At 36.1% G+C, this 13,449-nt stretch overlaps 1 long non-coding RNA gene across 1 annotated transcript in view; it reads left to right on the forward strand.

The window, feature by feature from the left end:
* The first annotated feature begins 6,090 nt into the window (after positions 1–6,090).
* Positions 6,091–13,449, forward strand: part of LOC137622226 (uncharacterized) — a 142,541-nt gene continuing 135,182 nt past the window's right edge. Inside the window, exon 1 of the long non-coding RNA XR_011040389.1 lies at positions 6,091–6,118. This is a non-coding gene — a long non-coding RNA (uncharacterized lncRNA). The remainder of the gene's footprint in view (positions 6,119–13,449) is intronic.

Below are 13,449 nucleotides of genomic sequence, written 5' to 3' on the forward strand. Positions count from 1 at the left end.
ATGAACAGATTGATTCCTGTTTATCAATAATATACTAATGTCGACTTTTAATGCAAAAAACAGAAATACTTTCATTCGTTTGATATCCTAATCATATACAAACGTGAAAATAATCTTTCAAAATTAATTATTTAATGAAAAAAAAATTAGTGAAACCTTTCTGAAACATTATGCAATATTTATTGATTAATATAAAGCTATTCGTCATACTCATGTTATGTATCTGACCATGAATAATTTGCACCGAATTCCAGTGGAGCCAATGACGCATCCCCTAGCTGCCCAAATTTCACAAAAAAAAATTCAAACGAAGGCTATTGAGAGCTGAATAAAATATATCATTGTGTAAGGTACATGCAGTGGAAGGTTTTTGAAATAAAAATAGTGTAATATTTCTTTTGTGCAACCTAAATCCAATGCCGATTTTTTCTTAGAGTAAATCCCGTTGATAAACTAATATGAAATTACCAGATTTGATCTGGGAATATGAAAAGCTTGTTAATATTATTAATAATATGAACACTGGGTTCACGTCGTTCAAGATGGTTCCGGTGAAATATTTAGAACATTACTTGACCCTCCGTGGTATAGAAAGTTAATTAATGTAGAAATAAACTGTCAAATAGAAAACTCAACAAGGTGACAGTCGAAGAAAGAGTCATGGTTTCTCCACAGATGGTAGGAAGAGCTCAGGGTGTATCACAAAGTTGGCGCACATTGTGTGATCCTCAAATTTCCCAAGAGAGAATGACCAGATGTGATTGGCACGAGAGGAATCACCGAGAAATCTTGTTCTGTAGATTCTGATTTACTTTTCAACAATAATGCTTATTCATGACAGATATGACGGTTATTGGAATTTACATAGTGGATATAGTGGATATTAAATCAACTCGCTAAGAATACTGAAAAAAACACAATTCTAAATTGATTTAGAATTTACCGACACAGTAACATGATACTTGTTATTGATCTGATAGTAGAATTGCAATTGTTGTTTTTGAGGTAACGGAAGAGAATCAAACAAAAGGAACCCCAACTTTTATGTATTTTTGCATATATATATACCATTACTGTAACTGATGAAATTTTAATACTCTGTACACTTTAAAGAAGTTGCATAAATCATTGTAGCCACTGAAACCACGACAGGTCAGTGAACCGAGAATAAGAGCAATGTAGAGCCAAGGTTATGACTAGGATTTTAACCTTATTGGCTACTCGTTATTTTAGACAGAAACCGTTAACTCTAAGTGTTCTTAGTCTGATATCTTGTCAATTTGCAATGTTATCGGTCACCCTATGTATAAGATAAAAATAAATTTGCAGATGTATTAAACCTCGTAAAATGATGATTATTTTTTTCGTTATAGTGGTTTAGGGATTGACACCTAATATACATTTTTTCCTGTGATGATTCGTCCCATTACAAAATTAAAAAATTAAAAAAAGGTTTATTCATGGACTATTTTATAGTTTTCCATACAAAACGTCTAGGTGATCTTAATTAATCATTCGATGATTCACTAGAAACTAGTGCTTAGCCTACTCATAAACTCCTTCCTTTAGACCATTCGTTCAAAACAATTCGTTTCCTCAATAACAAAAGTTCTTCCTTAGCTTTTATGTAGTATTCCTCTTTCGGGTTTCTTTGGTACTTAGGGAGGTCGAATTGATAAGTATTATTTATTTTGCGTTGTTGGTAGCAAAGCAGTTCATGGACTTTTTTTTTTTTTTTATTAGTGACTTATCGCAGTCTCATAACTTCAAGTTCAAAGCGAAAACATTAATTATCCTTATATTGGGCTCTTTGTCTGTTTCATTCTCTAGACCATCACGTCAGTCGCTTGTCGGAGGCAATTTTTCATGCTGCCGATGGCAAGATAAAGGGCTTTAAAGTGGGGAAGCGCATAAAACTAAGGAAACTAGGAATCGATAACAAAGTTTCCTGTCATATTTAGTTGTAGTTTTTGTTAGTTATTTTTCATTTATACGTGCTTTTACGTATGTATAATGCGTGTGTGTGTGTGTGTGTGTGTATCCGAGCGCGTTTCTTAAGGGGCTACAGTTCAGGCCTCTGAAGAGAAGGAATTCTTGAATAGCATCCTAAAGTTAATTATAGGGTCACAAAATTGGCTGGAGAATGATCAATATAGAGGGTTTAGATGAGGAAAATTAAGGGGTAACTGGTGGACGATAAAAATACACGATGAGTAGAAGAAAATAGATAAGAGTTTAAGTGCAGTTACTTGATTATAGATTTGATTGTGTAACGTTGTAAAGGGAGGGATAAGGTAGTCTTGGACAAAATGAGTGAAAAAGCTATTTAATGGAAAGGTTAAGAGTAAATATCTGAATAACCTATTTAGGATAAAGAAAAACATGATTTTGAAGGAATATCCAGGAAAACTTACTTTAAAAATTTACCGTAGTATAAATGGATATGCAGAAGCAGTCCAGTGTTGTCGGAATAGGTATTCTGAAGAACATTTGAATTTTGAGGTTAGAAGAAAGGTAAAGAGCAATGCTGCAGGAGTTGAAGATGTTAATTTAAATTTTTTAATATTTTTGAAAATTAATGCATAAAGTAAGTTAAGGGATTACATGCAAAATCAGCATCTTGCTTACAATCCTTGTCTGTGAAAGTGTGATTGGGTGGTTTCTTTGAAGTGCGAGATATGTCTGAAAGGTGATAGTAAGGTTTCAAAGGGAGATGATAGGAATTATTCTTCCACTGTGGGGGAAATGTGATGGATAGTTAAAATCATAATTTTGACATTCCTTAGTTTATAAAGGAAATTGTTTTGCACAATTTTGAATGGGAACGTGTGATAGATCACTGAAGGATATAGAGGGAAAGAAGAGTGGTGGTTGAAAAATGTAACAGGGTTTGTGGATGGTGTTTGCAGCAGAAATATATTTTGTCATAGTTTATTTTTTACTTCAGTGTTTTCCCTTTTCATTGGGGGGGGGGGGGCTGTTTCCTATAATTGGATCCCTGGCTTGTATCAATTTGCTTGTTCAACTAGCGTTACCGCTTGGTTAAATATAGACTCTGTACCATAGGCCGGATGTGTCAAACATAGACCTATAAAATTTTCATGATATAATAGAGGAATGTGCAACGTGTGTACATTTAGTAATGTTTGCTGTATAAGGACATTTATCGAGTCTTATTGTCATTGTATATAGTTATATGAAGAAAAAAAAATTACACATGAGTTACTAGGTACAGGTGCAAACCTGTGGATAAGGATAAGAAAATACGCATTAATTAAAAAAATGGAAATCAAAAAGATAGAGAGAAGAATGTTGATAGTAATTTCAAAATAATTATATGAAGAGCTAGATCGTATGGGTACTTGAAAGTATGATATTGTAATGAAATATGGTAGGATGAGATAAAGAGCAGAGCTAGAATTATTGTATGGTTAGTGCAAATGGCGAGGAAGACAAAAACATATCTATAAAAAAAGTTAGAATGTATGAAGTGATTTACTGTATGGGCTATATATGTTTTAAAGAAATGAAGTGTGTATGTTAAACTTGTATAAAAATTCTTCCAAGTTTATGTAAAATGAGAGCAATGCAAGGGAAAGAAAGACGGCAATAAGTGAAAAAAAAAATTCCCTAAGAAAAGAGGACTCAAATTTTTTTTAGATATTCATCATGTGAAAAGAAGGTTTGTTTCAACTCGGAAGTTCTGGGTGGGTTGAAAACAGAAATGCTCTTAGTATTGGATATATTTATTGGGTGTGGGAACTGAAGAGTATTATTATACTACAAGGAAGAGTGTCATCAAGATAAAGCTGAGTGGAATAGTGTGTATAATGGGGTTTGATAATCTAGTAATGACTCAACGTGAAGTTTTCTGCATAGAAGGTCTATTCTTGATTAAGACTTTGATGGATGACTTTTGCTGATGATATTGTTTCCTTTTACTGATACCATGTCATTTGAGCAGAAACAAGGTATGTTAAAATTAACACACACACACACACACACACACACACACATATATATATATATATATATATATATATATATATATATATATATATATATATATATATATATATATATACACACACATAGACTCAGACACAATAACTACAACAGCAACAATGAAAAAAGCCGTTTCTAATCCACTGCAGGAAAAAGCCTGACATGTCATTATTCATATCTGGCGTTTGGCCATTTCTAATACAACGCTAGCCACTGCGTATTGGTGACGGTGGAAGATTTTAGTCTGATCGTTCACAGCAAACCAAACTAGTTTTGCTGGCCCTGCATAGTTCAGCCTTGTCTATAATGGCGAAACACAAGCCCTTTCACCACGGTTAGGATATATATATATATATATATATATATATATATATATATATATATATATATATATGTGTGTGTGTGTGTGTGTTTGTGTATGTATATGTGTGTGTTTAATTGTTCATGTATAAATCAGAATACGTGTCTCCCGACCGTTAAGATACTACAGCTAGAGAGTTATGTTGTCCTTTGACTAGCCAGACAGTACTACATAGGACCCTTCTCTCTGTTTACGGTTCTTTCCCTTTGCCTACACAGAAACCGAATACTCTGGCCTATTCCTTACAGATTCTCCTCCGTCCTCATACACCTGACAACACTGAGATTGCCAAACAGTTTTTCTTCACCCAAGGGGTTAACTACTTCACTGTAATTGTTCAGTGACTACTTTCCTCTTGGTAAGGGTAGAAGAGACTCTTTAGCTATGGTAAGCAGCTCTTCTAGGAGAAGACACTCCAACATCTAACCATTGATCTGTAGTCTTGGGTAGTGCCATAGCCTCTGTACCATGGTCTTCCACTGCCTTGGGTTAGAGTTATCCTGCTTGATGGTACACTCAGGCACACTGTTCTATCTAGTTTCTCTTCCTCTTGTTTTGATAAAGTTTTTATGGTTTATATAGGAAATGTTTATTTTAATGTTGTTACTATTCTTAAAACATTTCATTTGTCCTTATTTCCTTTCCTCACTGGGTTATTTTCCCTGTTAGGGCCCCTGGGATTATAGCATTCTGCTTTTCCAACTAGAGTTGTAGCTTAGCATTTAATAGTAATAATAATAATAAAATGGGGGTGCCCATTTAGACCAAAAATATTTTTGGGTTAAGGTTACCCGTCCCATTTTGTATTTCTACTTTCACTCTTACCATGCCGATGTTCCATTGCTTTGTTCACTAAAAGACCAGTTTTCAACCCTTTTCAAAAGGGCCGGTGTCATTTTCAATTAATTTTACTAGAATTCAGTTCCCTCAGAATATTTTTCTGTATGCTGTGTGTGTATATATGTATGTATGTATATATGTATGTATATTGGCCTCTTAAAAGACTAATCTTGTGCTAATACCTTTTATTTTATGTATATTGTTGGTCTTGCTTCTATTTCCATAAAGCCTAGTATTATTATCTTTGAGTAGATAGGATCATCTTTGACTTTCATTGATATTTGTATTCTAAAGAATGGATTCGTGAGGTAGAATACCTTTTCGTTCATTTCTGTATAGTCCAGCCTCAATTTAATTTTCTTTTTTTACTGTGCAAACTCATTTCCATCTGTTTTCTAAGTGTACAGCTTCAGGTTCTCGTTTTTCTTCAGAAGCCATTCTCATTTTCATCCGTTTCTTTCGAGTCCAATCTCGCGTATCGGAAAAAAGTTCTAAACGAAAAATATTTTTGAAAGGCTTTACCAGGCCAGTTATTTTTCTCTTTTACTCTCGCGGATTTCTCATTCGTTAGTGAAAGCCGCACGACCAATCACTCAGAGCAGTTATTGTGCAATTGGGCAGTGATGAACTAGTGATGGCTCTTTCAGGCAACCCTTGAAAAGACTAGCAAAGCAATGCTCGGCCAAGAAAAATGTCTTATGAATCTCTCTCTCTCTCTCTCTCTCTCCTCTCTCTCTCTCTCTCTCTCTCTCTCTCTCTCTCTCTCTCTCTCTCTCTCTCTCTCTCTCTCTGAAGTCTAAATTTTTCAAAATATCAGAAATTTGCAGACAACACAATTTATTATTTTTGGCGTGGTATCTTTTCAATTTTTCTTTTTCTTTCTAGGTATGCAAAAGGAGAAACAAAGGACAAGTGAGTAAAATCAGCAATGAACAAATGTGTCATTCAGAGGCGGATTTAGGTTGTGCGGGGCCCTAGGCCCGGTGACCTTACCGGGCCCTCAAATCAGTGTACGAGCGAAGCGTTAAAATAAATTAGCTTTTTAAACAATATTAAATTTATTGAAATTTAACCAAATTACCATTTCACAGTTGAACATTACCCATATGATTTTTTGAAGCTCAACAATAAAAAATAACTATAATAATATACCATTAACTAAAGAGATAAGCGTTGAAATAAATTTTCTTTTTAAACAATATTCAATTTATTGATAATTATCCAAGTGACCATTTCACAGTTGAACATTACACATTTGCTTTTTTGAAGCATAACAAAAAAATTACTATAATAATACGCCATTAACTAAGGAGATCCCCAACTATAATGATGCACCATTGAAAAATAATGACTTCAATAATACACCATAAACAAAAGAGAATACCGTTTGACTGAAGTGAGTGGCAAAATGGCAAAATGAGTGGGTTTTGTTTATTGTATGCAATTTGCACGGTACACTCAACTATTTCTCATTAAAAAAATTATTTTTTTCGAGCCTTCTTACTTGCAAACTGTTTGATGACATCAGTAAAATCAAGCACCCTTAATTTTTCATGCTCAATGCTCAACAGGGTTAGTGAAGATAAGTGGTTCTGCCCCATGGTGTTTCTTAGATAATTCTTTAGTAGTTTCAGCTTGGAGAATGATCGCTCCCCAGTGTAGTTTGTAACAAACATGTAGAGATAGAGTCGTAATACAATTTCAACATTAGCAAATGTTTCAACCATGTCATGTCTGTGAATTATCTTATACATTTCTAGTTTCGGACTTTGTCTTTGTGCAGCTTTTACACCACCTAATGAAGGAGCACTTTCAGATGAACCTCTTGGAATGGATTTCATGAGGTGTGCAAAATGCAAAAGCTCCGACTCCAATCCCGCCTCCAAGTCATTAGGATATGAAGACACAAGCTTTTCAGCAGCTGCTTTAAGTTCAGTGTTTGTTTTGTTTGAGATTTCTGATAAAAACCCAAATTTCTCCCGAAGGTCGCTGTAAGCTGCAAGGCGTTGTGTTAGGGCAGCATAGAGCTTGTCAATGATTGGCAAGAACGCAGTCACTCTAAACATGTCTCTCCCTGTCAGCGTAACATCCTCCACCGAGTCTAGTTCATCGTGGTGACGCTTGCGCTTTCTAATACGCTGCGACTGCCTGTCGGCGTAGTATGCAACTTTACCAGTCACGTCACTGGGATCACACTTAGCCATAGCTTTAGCTTCAAAATCATCGAACTGGGATCTCAGGTCTTTAACAAACTGTAAAAGAGACTCCAGCAGTGTGACAGCTGTGTTGAGGGAGATTCCAGGTTTTTGCAGTTGAATACTGGCACTCTGAAACCTTTCCAATACTGTATCCCAAACTTCAAGAAGAATTACTGTTTCAAGTTTTTTCAAACCTTTGAGAAGACCACTTGCTTCAGTTCTTGTTTCAGCTGGCTGATTCTGATCCGAGGAAAACTCTTCCAGAACAATGATGTTTTCTTTGTGTGCTCTACTGAGAGCAGCTGCAGCATCTGCTCGTGCTGACCAACGAGTGTCTGAAAGTTTTTTATCAACTTTCAACTTCTTATCTTTATTAGTCTCTATTACCTCACGGTGTCTCCTCCAACGATAAGTAGATGCGACAAGGAAGGAGTACAAGTTTTGTATCAGACCAAACGATGATACTGCAGCAGGACAGCTTTCTGCGGCACACTTACCCACCAAGTTTAAGGAATGAGCCATACATGGTATGTACTCAGCTTCACTGCACTCGTTCTTGATTATCTGTTGGGTTCCCTGATATTTACCAGACATGTTGCTGGCATTGTCATAGGACTGTCCTCGGCAGTCGAGAACTGAAATGTTCTTCTCTTTAAGAAAATCAAGAGCAGTTGTAGCAATATCTCTGCCAGTGTGGCTTAGCATGGGAATAAACTGCAAAAACCTTTCAACTGGACCTGTAGTAGGCAGTACATAGCGGACTGTAAAACTAAGTTGATCCATGTGTGAAATATCTGGTGTGGAGTCAACAGAAATTGAGAAGTACTTTGCTGTTTTTACTTCATCTGTTATTGAGGACATAACCTTTTCTGCCATTATTCCAATGACTTCCTCAGAAATGACATGCGACAGGTAGGAAGTATGACCACTACCTTTGTTTGCATGTTTCTTGATATGTGCTGCCAAGAAACGGTCGTATATGCTCAGCAGCTCTAGAATCCTAAGATAATTTCCATTGTGTGCTGATTCAATTACTTCATCCTTACCCCGAATGGCTAGCCCGCGTTCGCAAAGTAGCGTTAAAACATCTACACACCTCCTCAATACTGCCTGCCAGTACTCACAGTCACTTTCATATTGTAGCACTAGATTAGAGTCAATACGGGCACCCGTAGTCTTTCTATATATCATGTCGACCATACTTTTCCTGTGCTTATCTGACCTACTGTGAGATTCTATGACATACCTAGCGTTCTTCCAGCCATTGAAGCCAGTTGTGAATGAGCTTTGCACCTTTGACAAAAGCTTGCAAGGAAAACAATACACTTTACCAGTTGTTTTAAAGTAGCAGAGCCAGTTAAGATTAATTTCTTGGCCAGATAATGAATGAGTTCGAGTGAATAATGTCTTTGTACAATGACGGGTTCTGTTTAGCTCTTTCACAGCTGACTCTTTAAAATCACCATCACAGTGTCGACATTCTGCACTTCCCCTTTTCAACCAATAGTCACACACATTTTCAGGAATTATTTTAGGCCATAACCCAAGATCATTTTCAAATCCTTGTTCAGTACCGGTATTCATAGCTTTCACTTCCTCTTGTGTCTCCTCACTGCGCTCAGGATCAATTGCGCTAACTACATCTTGGTTCAGACCGTTCAGTACTCGCTGTGGCTGCACTTGGTTTGTTCAAGCTAGCACCAACACTTGTACTTGGTTTGTTCAAGCTAGGACCAGATTCAGTGTGTATTTGTGACTTTGCAGGTGCAGATACTGTTGAATATGCCAACCATTGAGTTATTTTTGGTAGTTTTTTGACTCTTTCCTTTTCATCTGCCTTTTCTTGTCGTTTGACAGAGCCTGCTTTATACTTTCTCCCTTGATCACGATTACGACTTGTTGATTTCTCCATTATGCCTCAGTGGTCAGTGCAGCCTCACTACCTTATCCTGAAAATGAAAAACATGAATAATTATTAACTATAGATATTATGGCTCTACCCACAGTAGATATTTAAAATGTAACTAGGTATATGAAATGACAAAAGTAGGTAGTTACATAGATACGTAGATGCTAATAAAAGTTGGCTATATATAAAAACATTGGCGAAGTATTTATTATTACTATTATTATTATAATGATCAATTTAGGCGACCAACCAGAAAGCAAGAGATGCATACACCCGAAGGCCTAGTTAACGGCACATCATCGATGATAGAAATAAAAATATTAGAAGAAACATTGATGAGGCAAAAAACTGAATATGGAAATTAAAACGTTGAGGCACTAGAGAGAAAAAAAGCATTAACGTGTTTTTTGAAAGTATAACAATCATTTGACTTGACGACATCATTAGGAAGGGTATTTCAAACATTAACAGATGAGGGGGTGAAGCAACGAGAAAACTGAGACGTGTTCGACAGTAAGAGAGGTGGAACCTTTTTTTGTAACTGATGTTTGACAAGTTTGTCTTTTCCTGTTTTTGTCGACAGGCAAATAGAAAAGGTTTCAATCAATGAAATTCACACCCGAGCAGAAATGAGCCGGAAGCTACGTCAAGAAGTCAGATGAGACCACTGCGCTCAGAAAACAATGAGAGTGAACACTTCAGTCAGAAAGAGCAAACTGATAAAAAAAGCATGCTAGCACAAAATAAAAGACACAGATGAGAGTATTCGTGAAAATAGTTGCACAAGATTTATCATGAGTCATTAATGCATACATGTAAGCATGTGCATACAGGGTTCAACAGCCAATCAGAGTGCAGATTGAACGTTAGTAATCGCGCCACGTGGACCCAACAAGAAGCAAAGAAAAGTCCACTGGTCCACACACAATGAATATTATTTACACAATTTATATGATAGATTGACAGAAAACCGAGCTTGCATTATTGCATCAACTTGCGAATTCGAAATGTTGCTTGCAAGCAAACTGTATGAAATTTAAAGTCATTGAACCGATGAAGTGAATATACTCACTTTCATGCATACTAAACGCCACATTCATTGCACAGCTCAAATGCTGCGAATTGCCAAATTGCAAATGCCTAATTGCCACATTGCAAATGTCGTAATTGCCTGTGTAGATGTTATTTCGCAGAAATTCATTGACACAAGCGTGGAGAAATTTTTTTCCATTGATTATAAAGTGCCCACGCCGAATTATGAATCAAATTTCGCGGGGCCTCACAGGCGCGGGGCCCTAGGCCATGGCCTACTCCCCCCCCCCCCCCCTAAATCCACCGCTGGTGTCATTGTGTCCCTCTACTGTTAAGCTGCAGAAGCCTTTCCTGATTTCTGCTTGCTCTGATGTCATGGTCTGATGGATTTCAAGAGATGGTCTCTTTTGTATTCTTTTGTTCAGATTTTGACCTTCATTTTTTCTATCCTACGTTTCTTTTAATGTGGATCATCAAGTGGACTTCTTTTTTTGGTTTTTACATTAGAAATGAATTGATCAAGTAATGATGTCTGATGTTTCGAATTATTGAAATAAAAGCCACATAACCCCAAACCCCTCATATAGTAATTTCATCTAAAACTTATTATTTTATAATTGTTTTTTAATTATTTAGAAATTAACATATTTCCATGGAATAGTCTGCCGGAGATTTCCCATGATTGGGAATTTTATTTCAACAGGAGTCCTTACATACAGTATTCGTTTTCTTTTGAAGAGATAATGAAATTATGGATGGGTAAGACGAATACAAAGTTTGCTAGCTTTTATTATAATTGTAGTTATTTTTCTCACATAGGTTGGCATATAATTGGCAGATGATGGGAAAGGGTTGGATATAGTGGTAGAGTACTGAAAGATTGGGCAGTCCCAATAACTTTTCATTTAACTTGAGGTTTGGGTGTTGGTAGCATGAATTAATAATACCAGTATTATGATTATCATCCAACAGATTTCCTACAAAACTTCCTGGTGCTAGGTTGGGATATTTACAAAAAATTATTTTTTTACCTTTTGCCAGATGATTCATTGGACCAATCTACTTACTGTAGGTCAGATAATGAATAATACGAGCAACTCCTTTATTCCATTATGCCTGATGGTGTCATTTGCTGGAATCTCATTTTGTACTTGTACTTGGTAATGAGCGACAGAAGTGCAAATTTGGAAGCTTAGGCACTCGATGTTGGATACTGAAAGCACATTTGGCTATCACAAATATTTTGTTTAGGAATCTAAGGCTATGATTATATCTCTTCACTCATTTCATAATGATAGTTATTACTATAAAGGAGAATAAAGTTGAAATTCCAAGGTCACCTTCCGACACAGCTGTTACGAAGCTCTGCAGTATTTGTCATTTACATTTTTAGGTGGTATTTTATTTCATGATATATATTAGTCCGTTGGATTTTCTTAATCCGCATATTGTCCTGTTAGGTATAGGATTCCCCTCTCGGAGATATTCTTCATTATCTTTGTAAAAGAAAAACGTGTATGCTTCTTATCCATAATGTCTGTAAGTGTATCATTTGGCTCATCACTCATGAAATGGAATTAGCATCATAATCTCTCTCTCTCTCTCTCTCTCTCTCTCTCTCCTCTCTCTCTCTCTCTCTCTCTCTCTCTCTCTCTCTCTCTCTCTCTCTTTATAGATGAAGCGTATTTCAGCCTTTCTTCCCAACTCCTAGTGATATTTACAAATAATTTAGATCTGATCGTGAAATCGATTACGACTGGAGGCTGTTAGGGGGTTACGTGCTTACGGACGGAATTTCGTCTGAAAATATCATTCGCAGCACCTATTACCCGGCTCTTCGAGGAATGTCAGCTGTTCGGGATGTTACCATAGCAACCAAGGAGAAGGCAATACTTGCCCGTTGGCCGTAGGGGGGAGCTTATTAAGAGACCAAGATCAGTTCCCTTTTGCGTGATGGATATTGATAGTTCGATTGGGTTAGTTTCTTTCTTTTCTGAATAAAAGGTCATCATTTTGGTACTGTGCCACTCGGTACATTTTTACTTACATTGCGCTTTTTTGTTGTATTTATAATTTGAAAGTTAATTTTACAACCTTGGATGGTTTGAGTGAATCTCTTTACGAGTGGAAGTCTTGTACATCCCATAAATTAGATACATCACAATTTCATTTTAGAGTGTAGTGTGGAGATGACCTTAAGTTTAGTGGAGAAGGATTTTTTTTTTCTTTAAAGAATGTCTTTGAAATATGTTTGTATGCTATAAGTGGTAGTAGTAAGGCACCAGTCATCCGTTGAGATACTACCACTAGAGAGTTTTTGGGTCCTTTGACTGTCCAGACAGTGCTACATTGGATCCCTTTCTCAGGTTACGGCTCATTTTTCTTTAGTCTACACATACACCGAAAACTCTGTACTATTCTTTCCACATTCTCCTCTATCCCCATACACCAGACAACAGTGAGATTACCAAACAATGCTTCTTCGCTCAAGGGGTTAAATACTGCACTGTAATTATTCAGTGGATCCTTTCCTCTTGGTAAGGATAGAAGATACTTTGGCTTTGGTAAGCAGGTACATAGCCTCTGTACCATGGTCTTCCACTGTCTTGGGTTAGAGATCTCTTGCAAAGGTACAATCGGCACACTATTCTATCTTATTTCTCTTTTTGGGGGAGTTTTTATGCGTTAGATATGAAAGATCTGTTTTAAGATTGTTACTATTCTTAAAGTATTTTATTTTAGTTGTTCATTACTTCTCGTAGTATATTTAAATGATAATGATAATAATATGGTGACTAAATTACAGGTATCCGTTTCCAAATGGTTTATTTTCATGGTTCACTAACACCAGCGCCAAAGTACTGATTTGTCACTTATCAGACTATGTATTATATAATTTACTTTTAGTGTAGCTATTTTTTTTTAAGAGACGAATCATTTCTTTTCATAATGTTTGTAAACATTACTTCTTGATTTAGTTCCTATTTGTATAAGCTGTGGTATTTTGAGAGTTTTGTGTTAGTTTCTATTAATTTTCTTCAACGCATGTAATAAGTCTTTATGCAAGAACACTTAAAAGGAAAAGTTTAAGTTTTTTTTTTATT

The sequence above is a fragment of the Palaemon carinicauda genome, chromosome 2, assembly GCF_036898095.1.
Source record: "Palaemon carinicauda isolate YSFRI2023 chromosome 2, ASM3689809v2, whole genome shotgun sequence".
NCBI lineage: Eukaryota > Metazoa > Arthropoda > Malacostraca > Decapoda > Palaemonidae > Palaemon > Palaemon carinicauda.